Genomic DNA, 11,213 nt, shown 5'->3' with positions numbered 1-11,213 from the left:
TAATTCAAAGCGTTTATTTAATAGCAGTAATCACCTTCCCTAAACGTAGCGTTTGTCGTTTAATTTTACGAATATACAGTAAAATTCGTCATATTCAGAATACTCAAACTTGAGAATTTATCACCATCTTTTTCCTGCAAGAGATGATTCGCCAATATTTTCCGCCTTGCAATGAAAATGCGATTATTTTATCTCAATTGTAAGTTTATCTATTTATGCAACTTCTGTTAGCATTATTTAAGAATTGCTTGTATATGTTGTATAGGTCTTCAGTGTTTGATGTCATTGCATATTGGACAAAATGACATTTATTGTAAATATCTTCGTGCTGAAGTCTGTGGTCAATAAAATTATTTATCTATATATTTATCTATCAATATATATCTATATATCTATCTACACACACACAGACACACACACGAATATATGCATACACACACACACACACACACACACACACATATATATATATATATATATATAATATATATATATATATATAATATATATATATATATATATATATAAATATATATATACACACATATATATACATATACATATACATATATATATATATATATATATATATATATATATATAAACATCTGTCTGTGTATTTAAGTGAAATCGACGCTTCTGTACTAATATTCATTACTTTTAGTTAAATTTTTGCGTTATGGCTACGGGGCTGGGAAACAAACAGACAGACTGACAAACAAACAAGCAAGCGAGCAGACGAAGAGGTAAGGAGAATAAATGCAAATAAACAGGAACACCAAGGAAAAAAAGAAGATCAGAATAAAATAAAACTTTAATGCATACCCAAGGAGACTCTTGTGAAGAGACCTGGCAACTAAGGTCAGCTGAATTGACCTTGTGGTCTGCTGTTTATGTGGTGATGCTGACGCTTTTTTCCCCGTTTCCTTGTTTGGGAGAGGAATGTTAGTTATTGTTTCTTATGTTCGTCCTATGAGAGACAAAGAGAGAGAAAGAGAGAGAGAAATACTATGTACATTAAGTAACAATGGTTAAACAGAAGACCATTTAATGTTCTCAGCTAGTGAACGAGAGAGAGAGAGAGAGAGAGAGAGAGAGAGAGAGAAATTGTGTTATCTTGTTCCTTATCCTAATTCCTGCAAACTTCCTTAAGTCAAATGCCCTTTTTATTAGAGAAGTAATAAAGTTACGTGCTCACAAATATTTTCTTTCCAATGCAAAAAAAAGTTATCCGCTTTTTTTTAGCCACATTTAATGCTGTACTGTTATTGCGCCGGATTCAAAACACCTGATTACCAGTTTGTGACCTTGGCCAACAAAGAGAGATAATTAATAATTAATAATTAATAATTAATATCTTTTCGGGCATTCGTCAATCGTCTTACAACAACAAAAAAACAAAGGAAGCTTCATTGTTTGAGGGAATATGACAAAAGAATAAAGGAAGCCATGTTAGATTACTGAACGACTTGCTGATTTAATACCATCAGTTGGCGTTATAGAAGCTGTGGTCATCGCCAAAGCGTTGTTGTAGAAAATTTGTTCTACCCAGGAAAGATCTGTTTACATCTGGGAAATTAGTAAAGATTTGTCCTTCATTATTTACGTCACTGGTGTTCACTGGAAAGTAGCTGTTTAGGAAAACATCATTCAAATGATTATAAAACATATCACGGAATTTGTTTCATTGCTAAAGGACCAATGTTTTTTCTGTGCAGTGGCTGGAATGAGGATCCATAAACTATATATCATTGGCGAGGCAGTTTATCGTAATATTGCTAGAAGGTAAATATTTTGTTTACCTCCTTTACTATATTTTGAGCGAGTACCTATTCCGGCAGCGTACATAATTTATTGTAGTGGTGTGAGCTAAGTTCAAGTTGACATTTTCATCTTTAATTTTTATAGTCTCCCTTTTTCTTTGATATATTGCTAGAAACTACAACATTTCAGCTTTAAAATGACACCAAAATCAGCATGTAATATGAAAAGTAATTTTACAAGGACCAAAGCAAAATATCCTGAGAGGACTTCCAAGTGAAGTCATAAAAACTTATGTTTCTTTCTCTTCCGTTTTCCTGTATAATGGAAGATCTGACCTTAGCCCCACTTCGTCTTCTGGCCACCTTGGGTGGCACACGGAAAGAGGCGGGCCTGGCCCAGGCGTGTAGTAAATGATATCTCTTTGACATGACGAGTGCAAGCTGTTAACATAGAGAGAGAGAGAGAGAGAGAGAGAGAGAGAGAGAGAGAGAGAGAGAGAGAGAGATAGTACCATATGGCCGAGAGTATAATCCATCTGATTAATCTCTACTGTGTCAAAGCAATTTGCATTATAGTATATATATATATATACATGCAGAAGCCAGGTACTATGTCGTACCTCTAAGTAAATGGGGATACAATTGCGCAACATACATGGGAGAAAAACCACGCTATAAATTTTAAAGGTACAAAGGTTGTTTTTGCATGTAACGACCGGACTTTGAGACGAGTAGTAGAAGGGGCGTTAATTTCATTAAACGAGACCTTTGCAGGAAATACTGGGATTACAGAAAATACAGCTATTTGTGAGGAGATATGTAGGAAAGGGAAAATTTCAAACTTTAGAAATATATGTGCCAATAACGATGCTGCTTCCTCTCCTGTTTACTCCACTCAGGTCATTTCTCCAACTAACCACCCAACCACCATAGAACAAGCAGTTGACAATAGAAACATTCCCCCACGAAGATCAAGACGAATTCTGGAAAGAACGAGGGCTCAACCGCCTGATCATTCATAATTTGATCTAGCTTGTTTCCTAACCGTTGTTTTTTCAAATGCTTGTGCTCTTTCTTGTCAGTTCCTTGAGGTGACATATCACACTTTAGTGAACAAGACCACAGTTGATGGTCGAAAAGCTTTAATCCTATACAAGTAATATATATTTTAAACTACAAGAGGAATTTACTTCATTGTGGATTGTATCCCCATATATATACATATATATATATATATATATATATATATATAGATATATATATATATATATATATATATATATAGTATATATATATATATATATATACATATATATATATATATATATATATATATATATATATATATATATATATATATATATATATATATGCGCAGAGAGAGACAGAGAGAGAGAGTAGTGCAAAATATATATATATATATATATATATATATATATATATATATATATATATACAGTATATATATATATATATGTATATATATATGTATATATATATATATATATATATATATATATATAGATAGAGAGAGAGAGAGAGAAGAGAGAGAGAGAGAGAGAGAGAGAGCGCACAGCCACGAGCGAGATTTGTCTACTGGATAAATATCGGAGCCATGACCACCGATCGGGCAACGGATGATTAATATACTGGTTGGCAGATCCACTTGGTCCAGTATGCGATAGATATCATAACCCGTTTTAATGAATGTCTTGTAGTGGTAGAAGTTGTAGTAACAGTAGTAATAGTAATAGTGGTAGTAGTAAGGACGGGTCGACAGTAGATAGCACTTTAGATTTTTAAACCTCTTGAGGCAAATGTTACATAAATTTTGTGTTGTTTTTGTCTGTTTGTGTGTTTGGTAACATGGCGATTCATATCTACAGCCTGTTGCTATGAAGGTTAAGCTGTAGTGGAGATGAATTATTATATACCTTTTATTCGTTCGGTAAATTTTACTCTAATGAAAAAAGGATTAAAATTTTTCTATATTTCACCAATTCTATTTTATGCGTCCGAATTGCATACGTTATTGCGTTCTCAACTTATCCATGGTCCATCCTGTTTATGAATTTCGCTATATTATATAAAAATAAACGATTAAAAATGTTCATGACATCATTTCTGTTTTATGCACCCATATTACCTACGTTAATACATAATCAGTTGTCTACATTCTGTTCTGCAGACTTTACTGCAATCAAATAAACACCATATTATTACTCTTTGGAACTTGACTTTCAAGTCAGTGGCCCCTGTGGACTTGTTCCGTACGAAAGTGTTTTTCTTCTGAATAATAAGGATAATAATAATATTAAAAATAATATGATACTAATAATAAAAGTCAGAAGTCATGACGAGTTTAACCGACAAGCAACGAGCGAAAAGCAATTACTGTGATATTTCTCGCAGACGCTTCCAAAAGGTATAATGGTTATTATTCTTGAAGATCTTGACTTGCAAGAACTCCCTCCGACGAATTATGTTCCATTCCATATAAGGTACGCCGGATTAGTGCGTCGTAAATTTCCCTGGCCGCGAAATATAAAAATCAGCGTTCTTCCATGATATTTTTTATGTTAGTTTATTTATTCCTGGAGAGAGAGAGAGAGAGAGAGAGAGAGAGAGAGGAATATATTTTGAAGCTTTGAAAAAAAAGACCTCAAAGACTTCGGTATTGCATGATGATAATTATTTAGATCACGAGAGAGAGAGAGAGAGAGAGAGAGAGAGAGACCTTACAGACCTTACATCTTGTCCGGGTTGCCCCAGGTCCTTCAGTGTGAGGCACCTCTAATGTCTACCAGAGAGTTGCTAGTGCATCTTCCGGTATATTTTGCATCTTCCAATCTTGGATAGTCTGGGATGCAGCTTAGATATTTGTCGAGCTTATTCTTAAACACATCTACGCTCACTCCTGATATATTCCTCAGATGAGCTGACAACGCATTGAATAGACGCTGCATTGTCGATGCTGGTGCGTAGTGGATTAATGTCCTGTATGCTTTCCTTATTTTTCCTGGTATTGTTTTGGGCACTATTAATCTACCTCTGCTTTTTTTTTGCTCCATGATGTTTTCGGCAATTTCTTCTATATGTTTCCATGCCTGAATTATCATGTAGCGTTCTCTTCTCCTTTCTAGACTTTATAATTGTAGTCTTTCCCAGTAGTCAAGATCCTTAACTTCTTCTATTCTAGCTGTAAAGGATCTTTGTACACTCTCTATTTGTGCAATATCCTTTTGATGGTGTGGGTGCCATATCATATTGCAATATTCAAGTGGATTACGAACATATGTTTTATAAAACATAATCATGTGTTCGGCTTTTCTTGTTTTGAAGTGCCATAATAACATTCCCATTTTTGCTTTACATTTTGCAAATAGGATTGCTATTTGATCATTGCATAACATGTTCCTATTCAACATCACACCAAGGTCTTTAACTGCTTCCTTATTTGTGATTGTCTCACTATTAGGTCCCCTATATGCATATAGCTTTCCTTCTCTGTCTCCATAATTTATTGATTCAAATTTATCAGAGTTAAATACCATCCTATTTACCTCTTCCCAATCATTTACTCTATTAAAGTCTCTTTGTAGCGCGTTCCTATCTTCATCACAAGTAATTTCTCTACTTATTCTTGTGTCATCGGCGAAACTACTCACTACCGAGTCCTTAATATTACTGTCTATGTCTGCAATCATAATAACAAACAGTAATACAGCTAACACCGTACCTTGTGGCACACCGGATATTACCTTAGCTTCATCCTATTTCTCATCGTTTGCAATAACTATCTGTTTTCTGTTGTGTAGAAATTCTTATAACCATCTTCCTACTTTATGCACTATATTGTGTTTTCTAATTTTCTTCGCTAATATATTATGATCTACCTTGTCAAAAGCTTTTGCAAAGTCTATATAAACCACATCTGTTTCATTTCCGCTTTTCATATTTGTGTATATGTTCTCACGTTGGACTAACAGTTGGGTTTGTGTACTTTTTCCGGGTACGAAACCATTTTGTCCTATATTAAACAGATTATTTTTTATTAAATGTTTCATAATATTTTTCTTCATTACCCTTTCATACACTTTCATAATATGTGATGTTAGACTCACAGGCCTATAATTACTTACCTCTAGTCTTGATCCATTTTTAAAAGTAAGGATAATATATGCTAATTTGTGCTCATCATAAATCTTGCCTGTATCTACACTTTGTCTTAATAATATTGCAAGTGGCTTTGCGATAGAATGAACTACTTTCTTTAACAAAATAGCAGGGACACCATCAGGCCCTGCTGCAGCTCCATTTTTAATTTCATTAATAGCCTGCACAATATCAGCTTCATTAATATCTATGTCTGCTAAATATTCCTATTTTCATCCCTTACTTCTATTTCATTATCTTCATTATCAATTCTAGGGGTGGATTCTCTCTTATATCGTTCTGCCAATATGTTGCATACTTCCTTTTTTTCATTCGTTAATCTCCCTTCAATTCTTAGAGGGCTTACTTCTATTCTTCTTTTATTCATCTTTTTCGCATACAAGTACAATAGTTTGGGGTTTTGCTTGATATTTACTAGGGTTTTTTTTTCCAAGTCCCGTTTTTCATTTTCTTTTGATTGTATAATCTTTTGTTCTGCATTTTCTATCTTACTTTTTAGTTTGATCACTTCCCATGCATTTTTTCTTTTGCAAGACCTTTTTTTCACTTTCTGATTTTCTGGAACAAGATCCTTCTGTCTCTTGATATGCATGACTGATGTTTACTTTTCTTCTTCGGTATATATTTATCCACTATTTTCTCTAATATTTTATATAATATCTCCGTATTTACCTTTATATCATCACTTACGAAAATGTTATCCCAATATTTTTTTAATTCTTCATTTATTTCTGACCGTTTTATATTTTTACTATAGAAGTTGTATTTTCCATATCCTTCCCACTTTTTCATTTCTTGCTTATCTCTGTTTTCACTTGCTTTGGAATGGACTGTTAATTCTATGACATTATGGTCTGAAATACTCGCATTATAAACTATTATTTCTTTGCCATAATTCACCTTGTTCACAAATACTAGGTCTAAAGTATTTTCCTTTCTTGTTGGGAAGTGATTTATTTGTTGAATGTTGTATTCTAATAGCATATCTAATAGCTTATCTTCTGCACTACTATTACTCTCTTTTTTATAGGAAAGTTAGTCTCCGGATAGGAGAATAGTCCAGTCCTTGTGATTTCTACATATATCATCCAATCTTTCTATTATTGTGTTAAACTCTTTAGTAATAGGGGTCTATATATTACTGTTCATTAATTTTTCAGATTCAAATTCTACCGCTATTAGTTCACATTCTGAGTTACTATATTTCTCATATATTTTTCCTTGTTTTTTGTCTTTCCCATATATTGCGGTTCCCCCTTGATTCCTATTTTTTTCTATCTGATCTATAAGTTTGGAACCCTTTTACTTGATCGTCATTACCAGTCTCATGGGAGTACCAGGTTTCACTTATATTCATTATATCTATTTTCTTTTCAATTTGGGTTACTTCTTCTAAGTACTCTATTTTTCTTTTTGAGTTACTCGTAACTAAACCTTGCACATTCATCACTATGATGGTTTGCGTGTTATCTCCTTCATTTAATATGGGTAATAATAAGGATTTTCCCACGTCTCTTTCCTGTTCTGGTATGTTGCTCTTTTCTTCATTTCCAGAAATTCTGACATTAAAAAATCCAACTTTTCCATAATATTTGATCTTCCTTCATCATAATTATTCATTTTTGTGTCTGAATCTGCAATTTTCTCCGTATCTGCAATATCCCCTAGCATCGTACATACAGTATTTATCTCTTGAGCTGTAGTATCTTTGAGCTGATGCTCATGTTCTTTGTTCCTCTCTTTATTTGTTTCTTTCCTATTTTGGATTTTATTGTTTAATTGATTATTTAATTGATTTTGATTCATGGCTACAGGGTGCATATATTTACATTTTTTGTCGAACTTACATCCTTTCCCTTCTTTTAGGTTTTTGCATATTTTTGGATGTAGATCTCTGCAATCATCCTCATAGCTGTCTAGGTATGCACATTTAAATATATTTCATAGTTGTGACATACCTTGGGATGTTTGTAGTAACATCTTTCTCCGAATCTGCAATTCCCTCTTTTCAAAAGGGTGCAGACTTTGTCTTTCTTGTCTATTTTTTCCTCTTTCCCATTAGTGTGCAGATCTGGGTAGAGCCTCTTCGGGATTTTATTTTGTGTTGTCATGTCGCAATTTATTTCTTCGTATGTATGCTGCTTGATTGCCTCATATGTAGTATCAATGAGTATCTCTGCAACCATACTTTTATCTTGTTTTTTTTTTTCTTTATTTTTTTCTGTCATTTCAGTTTTGTTTTCTTCTCTTCCATTTTCCTCTTCTTCTTCTTCCTCTTCCTCTTCTTCTTCATCCTCAACTATTTGTTCATTAAGTCTTGATTTAATAACATTGTCTATCCATGATAGACATGTTGAGCAAATTATTCTGGTATCCTTACTCATATTTCCCATTACTTCAGCACATTGAGGATGCGTTGGAATGTTGCATGCAGAACATTTTCTGATCAGGTTTTGTGGATTGACTATGCTATACCACACCTTACACAGTTTGCATGCTTTTGGCATTCTTTTTCCTATTGCATCAATTAGTATATTCACAATGTTCACCTTATTCATTTTCTTTGTCGGAATATGTTGATTGATGTAGATTTCCTTTATGAGTCTCTTGACCACTTGGATTTTATGTATATGGACCGTACGAGATTACCAGTTTTTTTCATGGCAGATTAGATTAAACAGTTATTTCTCTACGTTTTTAGTGTCTTATTTGCTACTACTAATACTACTACTACTACTACTACTACTACTGTTTCAGTTACGGGAAATTCTGATACTTTAGTAAAATATTTTAGTGGCCTGATATGTTCATGAAGAATTGATGCATATGCATGAAGCCAACGGAATTATAAGATAAGTCATAGTTCCTGGACATCTAGTTTTAAGTTTTTTTTCTTTTGTTCATGAGGAAATGCGATACCGTAAGATAGTTCAGCAGGTTTATGGGTTCTGGGCCTGTGCCAAACAGACTGACAGTCCCTTTTGAATGATCATGATAATAAGAGAGACGCTGAAATCTGATAGCGCTCGTTCTGCGAAGTGTAATTCTTGCGGGGAATTAAATGCTGTAAATGATACTGACATACAGCATCTTCTCATTTCGTAATTTCGCCTTGAATTGACTTGGTAATGCTGTCTTTTCGGCTATTCTTGTACGAGCGTTTTCCAGTTGATAAGTAAATGTATTTATATTTCACGGTTCTTACATGCTTTGCATGCTGAATAAATTTGAGTATCATGTCCGCTTTGTTACTGATTTGCAAGGCGATGTAATGTACCCCATTGTATCCCTCTACGCTAATGTTTCTGACGGTCAAGCAGAAGTGGTCACTACCCAAATCCTGACCTGCTTCGAGGTCGTGACATCATGTTGGTGACGGTATAGGTTTCTCTCTCTCTCTCTCTCTCCTCTCTCTAAGTATATCTATATATAGTTATATATATTTATTTATATATATATATAACATATGTATATATATCTTTATATATATATATAATATATATGTATATAAAATAGATATACATATATATACATATGTATGTAATATATATATACTATATACTATATATATAACTATATTATATATATATTATCTTAGATATATAATATTATTATAGATATATATATGTTAAAATATACACATTAATAAAATATATAGATAGACGGATAGATAGATAAATATAGATGTACTATACACATGTATATGTATATATGTGTATATATATATATATATATATATATATATATATATATATATATATATATATATATATATATATATAGTGGTATATACCGGTGTTTGTGTGTTTGGAAAATAATGCCAATATGAAGGTTAAGTCATTTCCACACTTGGGAAGTGCTCACCCAAATTCGACTTCCTTCGAACACTTGACCTTGGAAATATCCTACGAGTAGATTTACTAGATTCTTGTCCAGCAGAGCGTACAAATTGTTAGGCCGAGTCGAACTTAATCATGTCCTTATCTTTCCCGGAGATACTGGAGCGAAAATTAACGGAATTCTCGATCGAAAGAAGCGAATATCGAAAAGCAGTTTCTGATAGGGACGAGAGAAAATAACGAGTGTTAGGAAGAGAAATTAATGATTGAAGAAAATGAAATGATGGTGGAGATAGAAATAGAAGTGAGGAGATAAAGTTCAAGACGGGACGAGGAAATCGTTATGATTTACATTCTGCAGTTAGACGTTACATCATCGTCATTCTGGTTCTCGAGTCGGAGCTAATAGTAAAGACCCGCAATTAACCTCCGCCTTACTGCGTGTAATGAGGTATAACGCTCTCGTCATTTACGGGCGAATTACAATTGGAATCGGGGGAGGTGGGGGCGGGGGCCGTTTTCGTCGCGTCTACGGTCTCGCTCCGCTGAGTTACCTACCTTCCCCCGTCGGAGGAGCATCATAGCGTTTAATCAGCCCCTCCCGAGGTGAGCTCATTTCCATAATATCGCACCCCATTCTGGTCCTTATCGTCCGCCATCTCTGGGGCGGTAATCGCTTTTTCTGAAGTAAATTGCAATTGTCTATACGTCTCTCTTAAAGAATGCTCCTCCTGCCGAAGATGCTGTCGGCAGATGGACTCATAAATCCCCTATTTCCATACCCTGATGATTATCTCGGAGGACGCTTTGGACCAGAGTTTGGACGGACCAGTCCATGGTGAACCAGTCAGTCGTCGGTACACTAGCCCACTAGCCCTACAACCGTTGTTACAACCGTTTTAGCACTTAGGGCGGTGAACACGAGGCGCTAACAATCCTTTTCTTTGCCTCGGAGTATCAGCGGCAGTCGTTGAAGGTCCCATTATCGGCTTCCCGGTTTAATAACATGCAAATGAAAACAGTGACTGTAAGGAAATAAAAGGCTGAAAAAGTCCTCTAGACCGGCGACAAATTCTGTCAATTTCTGTCCCTAAAGACGGCGTCAGACAGACGTTTTCTGACTATATAAATGGCAGTGGAGGAAACGTCCATCAGATAGACGACAATTGTCGTCAGTTTCTGTCCATGGAAACGGCGTCGAGCAGACGCGTTGCCCGGCTGTAAAAGTGGCAAGGGGAAAAAATCCTTCAGACGGACGACAATTTCTATCAATTTCTGTCACCGAAAACGTGTCGGACTAACATTTTCTGGCCATGTAATTGGGAGATCGAGGTCGTGCGTTCGTGCGTGGACATGCTTGCGTGACAACACGCTAACGAAACACCGTCCCTTGAAAAAAAAATAAGGGTAAAAATCATATTTAGTCCTAATTAAT

Source organism: Macrobrachium nipponense, chromosome 35 (assembly GCF_015104395.2).
Source record: "Macrobrachium nipponense isolate FS-2020 chromosome 35, ASM1510439v2, whole genome shotgun sequence".
Classification (NCBI taxonomy): Eukaryota; Metazoa; Arthropoda; class Malacostraca; order Decapoda; family Palaemonidae; genus Macrobrachium; species Macrobrachium nipponense.
This window is presented reverse-complemented; position numbering follows the sequence as displayed.